General features: G+C 41.3%; 1 protein-coding gene across 4 annotated transcripts in view; it reads left to right on the top strand.

Moving 5' to 3' along the window:
• Positions 1-13506, top strand: part of EPHA3 (EPH receptor A3) — a 218160-nt gene that overhangs the window by 85240 nt on the left and 119414 nt on the right. The window lies entirely within an intron of this gene.

Raw genomic sequence — 13506 nt, 5'->3', positions numbered from 1 at the left:
CAATCCCCACTAGTTGCAGGTGCTGTGCTCCTGTGCTGCACCAGGTGCTGCTGCTGCTCTTCCTCCTCCTCACCTGACTTCCCCCCTTCAGCTCAAGGTGGCTCCCCTGGGCTCTCCTGTAGGCTCCTCCGTGACTTGCTCTCATAACCTACTTTTTATATGCCTCCCGCCTTCATTCCTTGTGTTTATAGTTCAGTCAGTTTTTTTTCTTTTATTTTCATTCTCTTTTTTTTCGTTCTTCGGTGCCCAGTGGTTACATAGCCAGCCTATACTGCATGATTTTTCTTGGCTGATGGTACGACCTCTTCTTACCACCTGGATTCAAATCAAGCTCAGAGCTTGGCAGTGTGCAGCTGCTCCTCTTCACTCAGGAAGATCGTTTCTTTCAGCATTTCTGGTGAATGCAGCCCCAGCAGCTCTTTCAGAGGAAGAGAACTCTCCAAGAATCAGGCTGATGAGTACTTTCTGACCTCCTCTGCCCTGTGCTCTTTTTGTTCAAGGTGTGTCACAAAGGTTACTGTAGTGAAACGTCCATCCATGTTCAGAGAGCAGGCTCTTCCTGCCACAAAACAGTCCTTTGCCTGTTTTTCAGACCCAATTTCAGGCTGCCTGCTTCATGGTTCACAGGGGCAGGCTAGAGAAGTTGCTTCTCAGCAGCAGGAGGTCTTGTTGGATGTGCTGTCCTGCCGTGTGCTCGCCTCGGCCCAGGTGCCCTGCAGCTGTGCCCTGGGGCAGAGGAGCTGGGGCTGTGGCAGCGGTAGTGCGACCCATGGCACGGGCGAAAATCCTCTGTGAGCTCCCACGACTTGATGTGCACGGCTGCTTGAAGAGGAGCTGGCATCCTATGTGCCAAAAGGTTCGTCTGTTCTCTCTCTGTGTAGTAATTGCAGTAAAATTGGCCTTCTGTTTAAGGGCTGCTGCAAAATTTGTTTGTTGCAGAAAAAAGTCTTTTAGCAAAACTGGACTAAAACACAATTTTAGCTCCACTAAAATGAGAGATTTCTTGCATCCCCGGCATCCCATCAAATGGTCTCATTCATATTTCATTGTGCTGATGATTATATCTGCTAAGAAATCTCTTTGTTTAATGATCAATCAGGGAATTTAATTTATTAATCTAAAAGCACTCTGCAGCATAATCAAGCCTCATCTACAGTTTACAAATAGAGTGCTAAAAAAGAAGAAGATGCAGTTGCTTGGCCGCATAAATCTGTCACCCAGTGAGAAACAGAACCCAGATTTCTTGAGTCTCATCTCTCTGCTCGCTTCGTGAACCACGGCCACCTCATCACTGCTTGAGAATGATAAATGCCTCCCATTTATAAGCACATATACATGTTCTGGTAATACAGTAAACAATGAAGCCTTTCAGTATTAAGTGAAAGTATTCACAAGAGGCCAAGCCTGTGGTCCTTATGCAGACAAAGCTTTTGTGGGCTTGAGTCAGAATTTTGCTTTGAGTGATTACTCGACCGAGCTCGTAATGTGTATTTAAACCTTCTCAGGGGAGGAAGGCATCTAGCTTGAAACAAATCAGAAGTGAGATTTTTGTTCTGTGGAATGAAAGAGACTAAATGCAGCATCAGCATGGATGAGGTCATATGAGAAAACACCCTTATAGCAGAAGTGAGCTGGCTTTGCTGTTGCTAAAATTGCTTTCCTTGGGATCAGTTAGCACATTTGCCTGTTATAGTTAATCTGCCTGGTGACTTATAGAAGAGGCGTTGCTTTAGTTGCTCAGTGTATTATGTATGTATGTAATGACTGCTATTCCTAAGTGATATTCTACAAAATAAGATAAAAGTTTAGCAAGGGTCTCACCTTTTGTGGTTTTGCAGATGCATTAACTGGACCTTGATTTTGGAGGTTGTGTCAAATCAGAGGTATTTTTGATTCAGGCACTGTATTCTCCAGAGCACTGCATCTTAGATGTACAAAGCTGAACATTTTTATTGCAGATAGTTGCTTAAAAAGAACATCAAGCAACAGACTGAAGCACCCATACTTTACCAGGAGGGCATTCTGGAAACGAACGTACCTCAGAGTACTTTTCTAATACCAAACAAGAAAAAGTATTTAATCACTTCTTTCTTCACACACACAAGTTATCAAAACATTTGTCCTGTTGCTGTACTCATCTCAGGCACAAGCAGTTAGAGAGGTGGTCTCCAGTAAGGACAGATGTCTTGGTGGAGCTCTGGTCTTACTTGGTACAGTAGTTTTTGTGTTCACAATTGTAAAGATATTGGATATACGGTTCTATTCTTTAGAAGCAAAATATCCTTATTTGTAGCAAATCAGCGCTAATATGTAGACGGGAATGCAGCAGGCCTGTTGAGTAGAAAAGAAAGGAGTTGTGTAGGAAATTTCTGGATTCAGCCACAGTTTGTCTAAAATTAGCTATGTGCACACGATGCATCATATTCTGTACTGCATTTGTTACGATATTATTTAGTGGTGCTCAGTACATGAATATTAAATTGGACCCACTCAGGTTCATGTTTTGAGTTTCTGGAAGTAATTACTCTTCTGTTTATTCCAGCAGGGTCAGTCCAGCTCTAACCAAGGTTTGAATTTATACTTCCAGCACAGTAGATTTGAACTTTAAAACTAGAAAGAAAGCAACAACCTTCCCTGAAGATTGCTGATGAGAGAAAGTGGTGTGTCTTGCATGAGATGTAATTCTGATGGAACTGATACATGATTTTCCTGTACAGATGCATTTGGTAAATAACTGTTTCGTGTTAACAAAGCACCAGAAGGCAGGGAGAAGTCTATCAAGTGAATCTTTATCATCTGGCAATATCTACATTAAGATTATTTTCCCTGTAGCTGTGGCAGAGAAATCTAAGGACAGACAGACAGAAACATCTATGAAAAGCCTAGATATTGTTTCCATAGATACAGGGGTGTTAATATTTTATGTTTTTTTTTTTCATTATTTAATGAAGGGATTCTTACTCCTTCATTCAAAAAAAAAAAGTGGGTTTTTTTGTTGTCTTTTCTTTTAATTAGATTTGCTAGATGATTAAACAATTCAGCAGGCTGCAATACCAAACCCTGGATTATAGAGCTCAGAACTGATGCAGATTTTTCTTTATTTTTCCTCCCTTTCTGAAACAGCATAATTAATTGAGGCAATATTTTCTAATAATTTCTGTGAAAAGCAATTTGCTTTCTTCTCATCTCGCAGGTGACAGATCGTTGAAGCTGAACCTGTGATCAGGCACTGTTTCAGCAGACAGTTGTCTGTTCCTACAGACGTTTCCCCGGCCTGGTTGGCCTGATTTATAATAGCTGAGGTTGTGTGAAATTAAAAATTAATTAAGTTGAATGAATTTGTAATCAAGCAGACTGGCCTGAGCTGTGGAGATGCTAATAGGCCTGTGCCTGTCCCCCTGCAGCCAGCTGATTCCCCCCAAGCCCAGGGCAGCTGTGCAGACAAAACCAGCATCGGGACAAGGTTGGAGCAGAGGGCAGTGTGGGGCTAGGTTCCTCCTGACCTTGTTGTAGTTGAAGGATGAAAGCCTAGCAGCTTGTTGAAATAACACATCAGTAGGACAGCTGTGAGGGAATCTGCAGTGAGTAGTCATTAGTGTTCATCTTTGGTATCTGCTCTGGCCCTCTGGGGTGCAGATGTCTCTACACACTTAAGTGGCTGAGGGATGATGCCATTGCTTTGAAGACCTGGGAGCACTGCACTAGCTAACATGCTGGTCTGGAGGGCTGAAACATTTGAAAAAGTCATCGGCTTTTTGAAGTGAATAATTTGGTTCTTGCTGTGGCTTGCAGGTGGTGTGTAGCACGCTTCAGAAGCCTCTTCAGGAAAGGTATGTTTGTAGTCAACATAAGTCAGGTGAGTCATTTATGTGAGCTGCAGCAGATACTTGGATGCTGGGGAGTCCTCCCTGCACAAGCTACAGCCTCTTGCATGGCAAACTAGCTAAAAACAATCCAGTCAACAGTAAAAGGACGCCTAAGCATTCAGTGATGTGAGGCGTTCTGTAGAGGAAAGTCATAAATTTGACGTGACTGAATACACCCTGTAAAACAATCAAGAAAAAAAAAAAAAACCTCTTTCACAGCAATTCTGGTGTTGTAGGGAGGTTGTTTACTGGAAGCTGTTCCTGTCAAAGGGAAACATGCAAGACATGATGCACTAGTTCTTCATCAGTCCCTCTCTATTTTTCCTGTGAGAGAAGAAGAAAATGGTAGAAACTTATCACAGGGCATTGCTTAATATCCATTGCTTTCTGAAAGACTTTGTAACGTATTTTAATGCAAGATGAGCAATTAGACCCTGAGGTGGTAATATACAAAGTGTTTTCAACCTCCACTAAACAGGTGAAAAAGGCAAAAAGGTATGTTCTTGGCCCATTGTTCTATGTTTAGCCCTTTCCCCCACATGCTTTTCACCATACTTTTATGTGGCTTGGGTTCTGATGTGTTGTTGTGGAGTATAGCCATTCTGCTCTGCTCAGGAAACAAAGCTGCAGGAAGAGATGGCTGTATGTTTTGAGTACAAAAATTTCACTGTAGTAGTAGCTGAGTTAAACCATGTGATTTCTTGGAATATTTTTTAAAATTCCAAGAGGATGAAATAAAAGGAATGAACCAAGGTGAGCCTGATTAGACCAAACAAAAAGGTACAACTGGATTTGGAACAAACGTGTCATTGCAATGTTTGACCAAATATTGATTCATTGGTTGACCAAGTGTTGGCTTTGATAAAATATCTGCTGGTGTTAGTCTGTATCAGTCTGCAGATATTAGGCAGTTCTGAGTTGTGCATAAGTATTTCACTTATTTATTGCTCTCTTCTTGGATAGATTTCCATTGATTTTTGTTTCTCCCAGTAGACCATGGTTTGGCTCTCTGTTTTGAATTAAACTTAAATCAATCTAGTTGGGGATCGAGTTCATACATAATAGCACACAGTCGTGCAGTATATTTCTGATCAAAATAGAAGTTGAAGAAGTACATCTAACTGGCAGGGATCTTAAACTTTCAGGTTGGTTTTGTGGACAGTAGGAATATGACCATGGCTCTAGCTGAACAGCTTTGAAGGTCACTTTAATCCTTTGAAGGCTCAGGACAAATATCTGTATTAATAAGCCTCTCTCCTGTCTTCATACTGTACTACGTTCATTTATTTACTCAGGAATCTGGACAGAGCAAGAAGAGCAGAGTAGTCTCATGCTGCATACCGTTAGAAATACCTTAGTTTGCCAAAATATCATCTAGTGTGTACACGTGTGCGTGTGCACACATATATATGTAAGTATCCACATGCACTCAGAATAATTTATCTAAAAATGTTGTGAGATTTTGTTTCTATTGAAGGTAGGTAGGTTAGATGGAGCAAAATGGTTTAAAAAAAAAAAGAAAAATATTTTTCCTTCTCTAGAGTTGTACGTGAAAAGCAGAAAGATATCAATATGAAGTACTTAGTAACATATTATACCATAAATGCTGACTTAACTGTAACGAAGGATGGCAAATATAAATCTGCAGGTTTGAAATTTTACCTTGAGTTGAACATTCAGTCAGCAGCAAATACTTAAATGAAATATCAAAATGTGGGTTTGGAGGTAATTAAAAATAAAGAGCGGTGGATTTACTTTTTCCCCCTAAGCATACACATAACTTAGCCAATAGTGGTGTGCTTATTAAAATGATTAATTGTTGTATTCAAATTTGTCCAGGTGGAGTAGCTTTATGCTCAGCCATCAGCTTAGCAAACTATAGCAGTGGGACCCAGCAGGGGTAGGAATACCATTCAGGCAGGCGTGTGGGAATTGGTTGGTGCTGGCTCCTGGGGGATGTTGGGTACACAGAGCTGCAAAGGGTAACCCTCTCGGTTTCCATCTGTTGCCTGCACTTGTAAGGAAAAATACTTATTGAACCTCAATAAAAATGAAAAGTAAGACCAGCAATGCACACACACAGGGCATTCGTTAGAAACCCCTTACAGGTTTATCCTGGTGAATATCTGTCAGCATCGTTACACATCACAGGTCTAATAGGGTGGCTTGCAAGTAGGTATGCACTTGAAATGTCCCATATATTATTTAAATGCAAAGGCACACATCTTTGATCTACTTTGAGAAACGTAAATTATATTTTTGTCTGGTAGGGTAACATTTTTGCCGTTAACAACAATGACAGTTATCATTTTATTAACTTTGACACTTGGTGTACTTTTAACAGATAGCTTATCAACGCAGACAAGAGGCACAGGTTGCTTCCCTGATCACCTTGCATCCTAGAAGTCTTTTTTTTAACCAGTTCTGTACAATGCAGAAATCTGGCAACAGTGTGAATTAGTGTTTTTCAACATGTTTGGATTTTCAGATCCTGATTTTTTTTTTAATTGAAAAAGCACGTTTGTGTAGTGAATTTAATCTTTGCTGTGGGCTTGCTTTTATTGACTAACTTTTGCAGAGTATCTTAGAAGTAGTACAAGAACTATAGGTTGAAACAAAATGCATAAAATACTCAAATGGTTTTATTTTAGACCCTATTTTCTAAACGTTTGATAGCTGACAGTAGTGAGGTTATGATACTCTTAGATTTTGACTGTATGTTTAACATATATTCCTGAGAACAGAATTATTGTGATTTTTTTAAAATATATTTGTGCTAGGCAGTGACAATGATTTAAATAAGCAGGACTTTTACATGGGTGAGGAAAGTAGCCTGGTTTGATTGTGAGTATGGGATTGGTATTTGGATGAGATTTCCAATATAATCCCAGTAGTTAGGAGATAATCTCCTGCAAAACATGCTTCAGATGACATGTTGGAAAGGAGATGGAACCATGCCATGAGATTACTGTTCCTAAATTCCGTTTAATATCCTAAACACTAGCGCAGTGAAGTTCACAGTGGTACCAAGGCCATTTGTATCAGCTACTGCCTCTAGCAAATCACCATACTGAACTTCTAGGCTAGTTTTTGAAAATTAATGAGTTTTATCTCTTCCTTTTTAGAAATAGAGGTAAAATACCTTTTGATGTGAGAGCGATGTTTTCTCTGTAAGTGGGCTCTCAGTACCACTAATGGAGTATTTGGTCTATATAAATTATGATACTGTGTTCACTACCTGTAGGGCATGGCCTTCTTTATCTCATATCCCGTTTTCAAGAATGCTCTGAACATAAAATGAATATATTTGAAATGAATCTGACTGTCATATTTTGGATAAGTCTCCTCTCAAACTCATCTGGTTTAAGGAAACGTGGGAGATTTCAGGGTGTTTTTTCATCCTTCCTCAGTGCTGTTCCCAGGTGTCATTCAGTTATTCCCAGCGATAATGTAAGATTTATGCATTGACAAGTGTGGAGGTGAAACAGTGGTTAAAGCAGTGCTGCAAGTGATACTCCTGATCCCAGCAGGAGCTGCTGGCCTGCTTGCATTTTTGGAAGATTTTGCTAAGTTTCCCCTGGTGAATAGCTATAAATTATTTTCTGGAGACTCTTTTTTTTGTGGAAGCTAGTGTCACCTTTTCTGGCCTGTAGATTCCTGAGGTGCATAATAGAAGTTAATCCAGTACATTTGTGCTCAGATGATCTGAAAGCATATTAGTATATGAAAAAAGAGGATTTTCAGGCTTATGAAATAAGAACAATTACCGTCACACAATAGTTTGAATACTTCTTATTTCTTTTAACCACTGCTTTCATAAGAAAGAAGGGAACTATAAAATCTTGTCCAAATGGGGGGGGGGGGCAGGGAAATAGCTTTTAAGGACTCAGAGTAAGCCTTCATTGCTATGATTATGCTCTAACTTCAGTTGGTCTCTTGAGAGCTGTAACATGTATTGTATTCATCAAAAAGAGAATGTATGTCAGAAATGACCCCATGTATAATGGGGAGAGATCAGGTCCTGGTTTCATGGTGTATTAAAAATAAAGGCCAGTTTCAGCTCTCACATATAAAGAAAAGAGGAGTAGGATTTGGGGGAGATTACTGAGTCAAGCAGCGATGTTATAAATAAGTGCTTACCTTGATTAGCAGAGGACAGCCTGCACTTCCACATACTTGTGGTTTTGAACGAGCTTCAAAAGCCCTTGCTGATAGCGGGGAGATTCTTGGGAGAAAACAACATCAAGTGCATCGTAAAAGTTTGGTGTGTCTGCTTGGGGAATGAAGTATGGTGCATATTTTCAAGAAATAGTTGCATTTCAGCTGCTCTTTCCAGTAGCATTTTTTTTTTTTTTAAAAAAAGGCAGTCATCCTACACTGCTGCTCAGTTATTTCAAAAGCAAGACTGTCCTCAATGAGAGCCTGCACATAGTAAATATTATTAAGAAATACTGGGGAAGATCACAGGGGCTTGTGGACCCCCCCGCCTCCCCCCAAAAGGCTGGCAGTGGCTGTGTCATTGCCCCTAAACCCTCCAGATGTCCTTCCCTATTCAAGTCGAAAGCGTGCTGATGTATAACAGTTTGCAGGCTTAGTGCTGTGCAGCTTCAGAGCGGGATATGAAACGTTCTTTAGGAGATTTGAGTGAAACAAGCTTGTGAAGGGAAGTTCAGCTGCACTGAGTTTCTTTGAGGTATTGACATATTTTGTATGGCCAAGTGGCAGAAAGACACATTTTTTTAAACTGTCACTGGCCTGTATGCAAAGCTATGAAATGCTTTCCTTGAAAATAAGAGTGGGAGAGAGAGACCGTTCACTGTATGTGTGTTTCTCTGTTAGTCTTTTTAGGGAAATTTTTGGGCCAAACATAATTTACAGTTAGTTCTTCCTCCTTTTGGAGGTTTGAAGGGCAAAGCAAAAGACACAGCTTAATTTTAATAGGAAACAGACTAGTCCCCTAATCACAAAGGGAGGTGCTTACATTAGGAGACTTGAAGTCCTAAGAGGCCTGTTGAGAACAGACCTTTGTCTACCACTGCAGAAACCAATCCCTTAGCCTGTTGTCAGTCAACTGACTGTCCTTTTCCTTTTGCGTTATGCTTTGTTTCATATATGTTTTATCCTGTGCGGCTTAAAGGAAGAGTTCATGGATGCACCAATGAGAATCATGTATGCCCGCTTGAGAGCACTCTGCTTGCTCTTCACGTTGCCCACATAGTCCCTCAAGTGGCTACACTGCGAGAGCTTCCACAGTGCCTGCATAGCTCAGAGGGTTATTTACTTATATAGTCTTCAGAAAATCAAGCACAGGTGGAACTGTGAGAGAGAGAGGAGAATTTACTTATATATTTTTGTCTGTCCCATGTATGTCAGTGTACCTGCTTGTTCTTGTGCTGTCTTTGAGACAGGCTGAGAAGGTGGGTAGGGAAAAGGCAGGAAAGGGATTAAGGGCCAGTAGAGGATGTAGCAAGATTTGGGGCGTGGAACGAGACACGGGGACAGCCACTGGCTAGGAAATTCCATGGGAATTGTGCGCAGGATTATCAGCTCCATGCCAGCCCCAGAGGGTTTGTGTGCCTGCTCTGAGCAAAGCTCCACAAAAATGAGGGGTTCGAGTAGGTGTTTGCTGAACTGCCCTATTTAACGCTTGCTCCATTGCCTCTTTGAGGGAGGGAGAGATGCCTGTCTCTCGAAACCTGGGGTACCTTTGGGAGCAAATGCAGGTGAGTAAAAAATACAGTGGCTTCGGTACTCCTGATCAATATATATACGGGAGAGAAGGAGAACTGTGTGAGAGGTAAGAAAAGATCGTGTATTTTTTGGAATAGGGAATGTAAATAGTAAGTGCAGAAATGAAGCAGGCGAAGTATGATGATCACTGACCTTGTAATTTGTCAAATTCCCCATGCATAACATTGCTGCACTGCTTCAGTACCTTATGATATATTCTGTTGTGCTCAGATATTGAGATCCTCCTACTCAACCTTTAAAGTCCTTCAAGAGTAGTCGACCTTTAAAAAAAATATTTAAAACAAAATGCCAAACTAGAGTTTTCTTCAGTGAAACTCTTTTCCCTACATCTTTTTTGTCAGACGTTATTCATTGCATGGACACATTTTGTGCTCTCTGGCTGTTAGAATGCAGCCAAGCTTGCTGGGAGAAGCTGAAGGCGGGGGGGAAGCCCCTAAAACTGTGCTCTTTTTCTTCCGTAACTAAATTGGAAGTGAAACTGAATAAAATATGTAACAAAAAAATTAGCAGAAATCGAACTGGATCAGTGGGAAAAAGTAACCTTAGCCTCAGAAAGCCAAATTCTGAAAGCTACAGAAAATGTTTCAAGGCCTCCAGAAGTAACTTAAGGAGCTGGTGAACAACATTATTGTTTGCTGGGTGAATGAATTCAGTTGGCCGGCTGCTGGTGGGGGAGCTTGAGTTGAGGATAGACAGTGTACTGTAGATTCACTGAAACCATGTAATTAATTATCTGCAGTTATTTTATGCAGTGGATAAATCAGACGTTACTGGGCCAGCAAACGGGAAAGAAATATATTGTAGGAAAGAAATATATTATAGGAAAAACTCACACTCTGGCAAAATGGGAAAGGAGAGAGGGGAAGCAGTGGCACAGGCTGGATGACCTCGGTCTTTTCCATCTACAGCCTCTATGAATCTATGAAATAGGCTTATTTGGGCCTTGGGATATTCTCATTAAAAAAACGAGGAGTCAGCAAATCCTGCTGAGATGTACAGAGTGAGCAACCGCACTGCAGTTCCCTCTGGAAATCAGGGAGAGGAGTGATGCAAGATGAAAAAAAGTGTCAGGAAATGCTGGGCTCAGATGCTGGTGCACCAGTCACAGGAAGGGTGTCAACTAGACACCGTTATTTAACCTGAATTGGTGTCCTGGTTCCAGTTAGGACAGAGTTAAGTAGCTCATAGTAGCTGGTAGGGTGCTATGTTTTGGATTAGGATGAGAAGAGCGCTGATAACATGCTGATGTTTTAATTGTTGCAGAGCAGTGTTTACACCAGGCCAAGGACTTTTCGGCTTCTTGCTCTGTCCTGCCAGCGAGCAGGCTGGGGGTGCAGCAGGAGCTGGGAGGGGACAGACCCAGGACAGCTGACCCAAACTGGCCAAAGGGGTATTCCATACCATCTGACGTCATGCTAAACAATATATAGGGGTGGCTGGCCGGGGTGGGGGGGCCGGCTGCTCGGGAATAGGCTGGGCATCGGTCAGCGGGTGGTGAGCAATTGCATTGTGCATCACTTGTTTTTTACACATTATTATTGTTAATACTATTATCATTATCACTATTATTATTATTATTGTTATTATTATTTTCCTGTCTTAATAAACTGTCTTTATCTCAACTCACCGGCTTCACTTTCCCGTTTCTCTCCCCCCATCCCAGAGAGGGAGGGGGGAGGGTGAGCGAACGGCTGTGTGGTGTTTAGCTGCCAGCCGGGTTAAACCACAACAATTGGCTAGATCCAAAATGCTTTCAGAAGTTTCCATGACAAATAACAGGCAAATACGTTGAAAATGCGGATATTTTCTGCTCTCATTCGTCTCACCTTTCTGTGGCATCAAACCCTTACGATCTGCCCTGTGATTGAGATTTGTTAGCGAGCATCTCCAGTTCTGTTTGGCTGTGCCTGTTCCGTGGGGCTTGGTTTGTACGTTTTGCAGCTTTGATGAAACTTTCCCTGCTGTGACCTTGGACCTTACAAGGAGGTCTGTGTACTTTTTTAAGGCTTCATTGCTCTGCCCTGTGGTTCGGATCTGTCCCCATTTCTGATGGGGAGAGGTCTACACAGGTCACTCCAGGAAAGCAGAACAGGTAGCACGCTGTGCTGGGATGCTGACCTTTCTCCTCTTCTTGCCTTGGCTGAACATAACCCCTGCTTTCACCTTCCTTTGGTCTACCTCCTTGCCCAGGGGCAGGCAGAGGGAGATGTCCTCCTGCTAGCCAAGGGTGCCCTGTGGCACTGGCAGGGGAGGGAGGACCTGCCACTGTGCTGTGTTTGCCCTAAGTGCAATACTCTGAGTTTTTCTGGGCTCTGGCTGATTTCTTCTTACAGTTGAAAGTGAGTTGCCCACAGTTAAGAATAGGAGAAGCCAAAGTGTTAAGGTTTCACTGGTTGTACGCCTTGGTTCAGCACCTGTATCATGCTTCTCCAACATCAGTGGTTATGCAAAAGCTTAGGTATGAAAGTAGGGCATGATTTTCATGTGAAGTCATGTATTATACTAGGTTCAAGATCTTTTCATAAAAATACTCCAAGTCCTGAGCCTTGAATGAAACCAGAAACCAGGTTGAAGAAACTCTCTGACGGCATGAGGTTTATATGGTCTGCATTTAGACAGAAGCACTTCACACAACCTTATTTCTAACAGCTACTCAGGGCTGAACACAGGTTCTCCAAAGATCAGCTTTCCCCTTTGTTAAAGCAGGTGAGGAATGTTTTTCAAAGAATTTATTTATTTTACCATGCTAAGACTTTTCTAAAGAAGCAATGCCAAGATTTTATTTTGATTATAATACGTTCATAGAGACTATGTTAAGACATTTTAATATTTTCCTAAATGAAATGAAACTATGAGGACTGTTCAGAAACAGGCCAGCATGCTTATAGCATTAAGGATTTTACTTTCCCTTGCTTCACAGTCATTCTAATCCAAAATAAAATTGGAAATCCATGGCAAAAGTTTGATAAATTTAGAAGTTTTGAAGCTAATGATGATAGAAGACCTACTGGTTCTGTCTTTCAGTGTTGACTGCTCCCTGCAGTAAAGGCCTTTTTCTGCTTTGCTTGATCCTACCTTAAATAGATTCTAAGGGCTGAATTCCATTGTTTCTTTTGAGAAGTTATTCTGGGGTCTAGCAGATGTCAGTCTCATATATATATTTCTTTCCCCTGGAACTCATTAAATCTTTTCCCTGTAGCTTCAATCCCTTGCTTCCAGTTAATACTTTTTTTTTTTTTCTTTCTCTTCATTTTCTTGGTGTCTGATATACTGTTAGGTATATGTTAGGTACATATTGAGCCTCTCACATAGAGCAGAGCAGGAGGAAAATGTAAGATTGCAGAACTTTTAAATGATATGGATGACCAGGTCATGTCATGATTGATCCTTTTCTCTATAGTTTTTCTGTGTTGCAATTGTGGTGTTTGCTGGTGCTATCATTCCTCTTCTTCCTTTGCAGTTACTTACCCATCTTCTTATGGCTGCTCTTTGCATTTAGCTCTCAGGGCTTAGGGTATGTTAATACGGAAGAGCATGGCCGCAGAAATGAGGTGTTTCTTAACCTAAGAAGCTGTGTATGTCTCGAGTGTATAATATGACTGGGCAGTAATTCAGAGTATGGGATACTGAATCAAACACAGCCTCCATTTTCTAATCAGAGCTGCTGTCGATTGACTGATTCTCCAGTGTAACTACAACTAAGCAGTATTCCTTGGTCATCTGCCCAAATAAAGCTGTTCAGAGGATTCAAGGAGGAAAAGGTTTTGATAAACCATTGATAAAGGTAGTTCTTCTGTAAGGTTGATTTATCTTGGTTGTTGTCCATGTTGTTTCCTTCCCCATTTTTTGTCTGTGACATGTTGGTTCCTGTTCCGCGGACCTTCCCGCC

This window comes from Anser cygnoides, chromosome 1 (genome assembly GCF_040182565.1).
Source record: "Anser cygnoides isolate HZ-2024a breed goose chromosome 1, Taihu_goose_T2T_genome, whole genome shotgun sequence".
NCBI lineage: Eukaryota > Metazoa > Chordata > Aves > Anseriformes > Anatidae > Anser > Anser cygnoides.
Note: the sequence above shows the minus strand (reverse complement) of the source record. Positions and strands in the feature narration are given on the sequence as shown.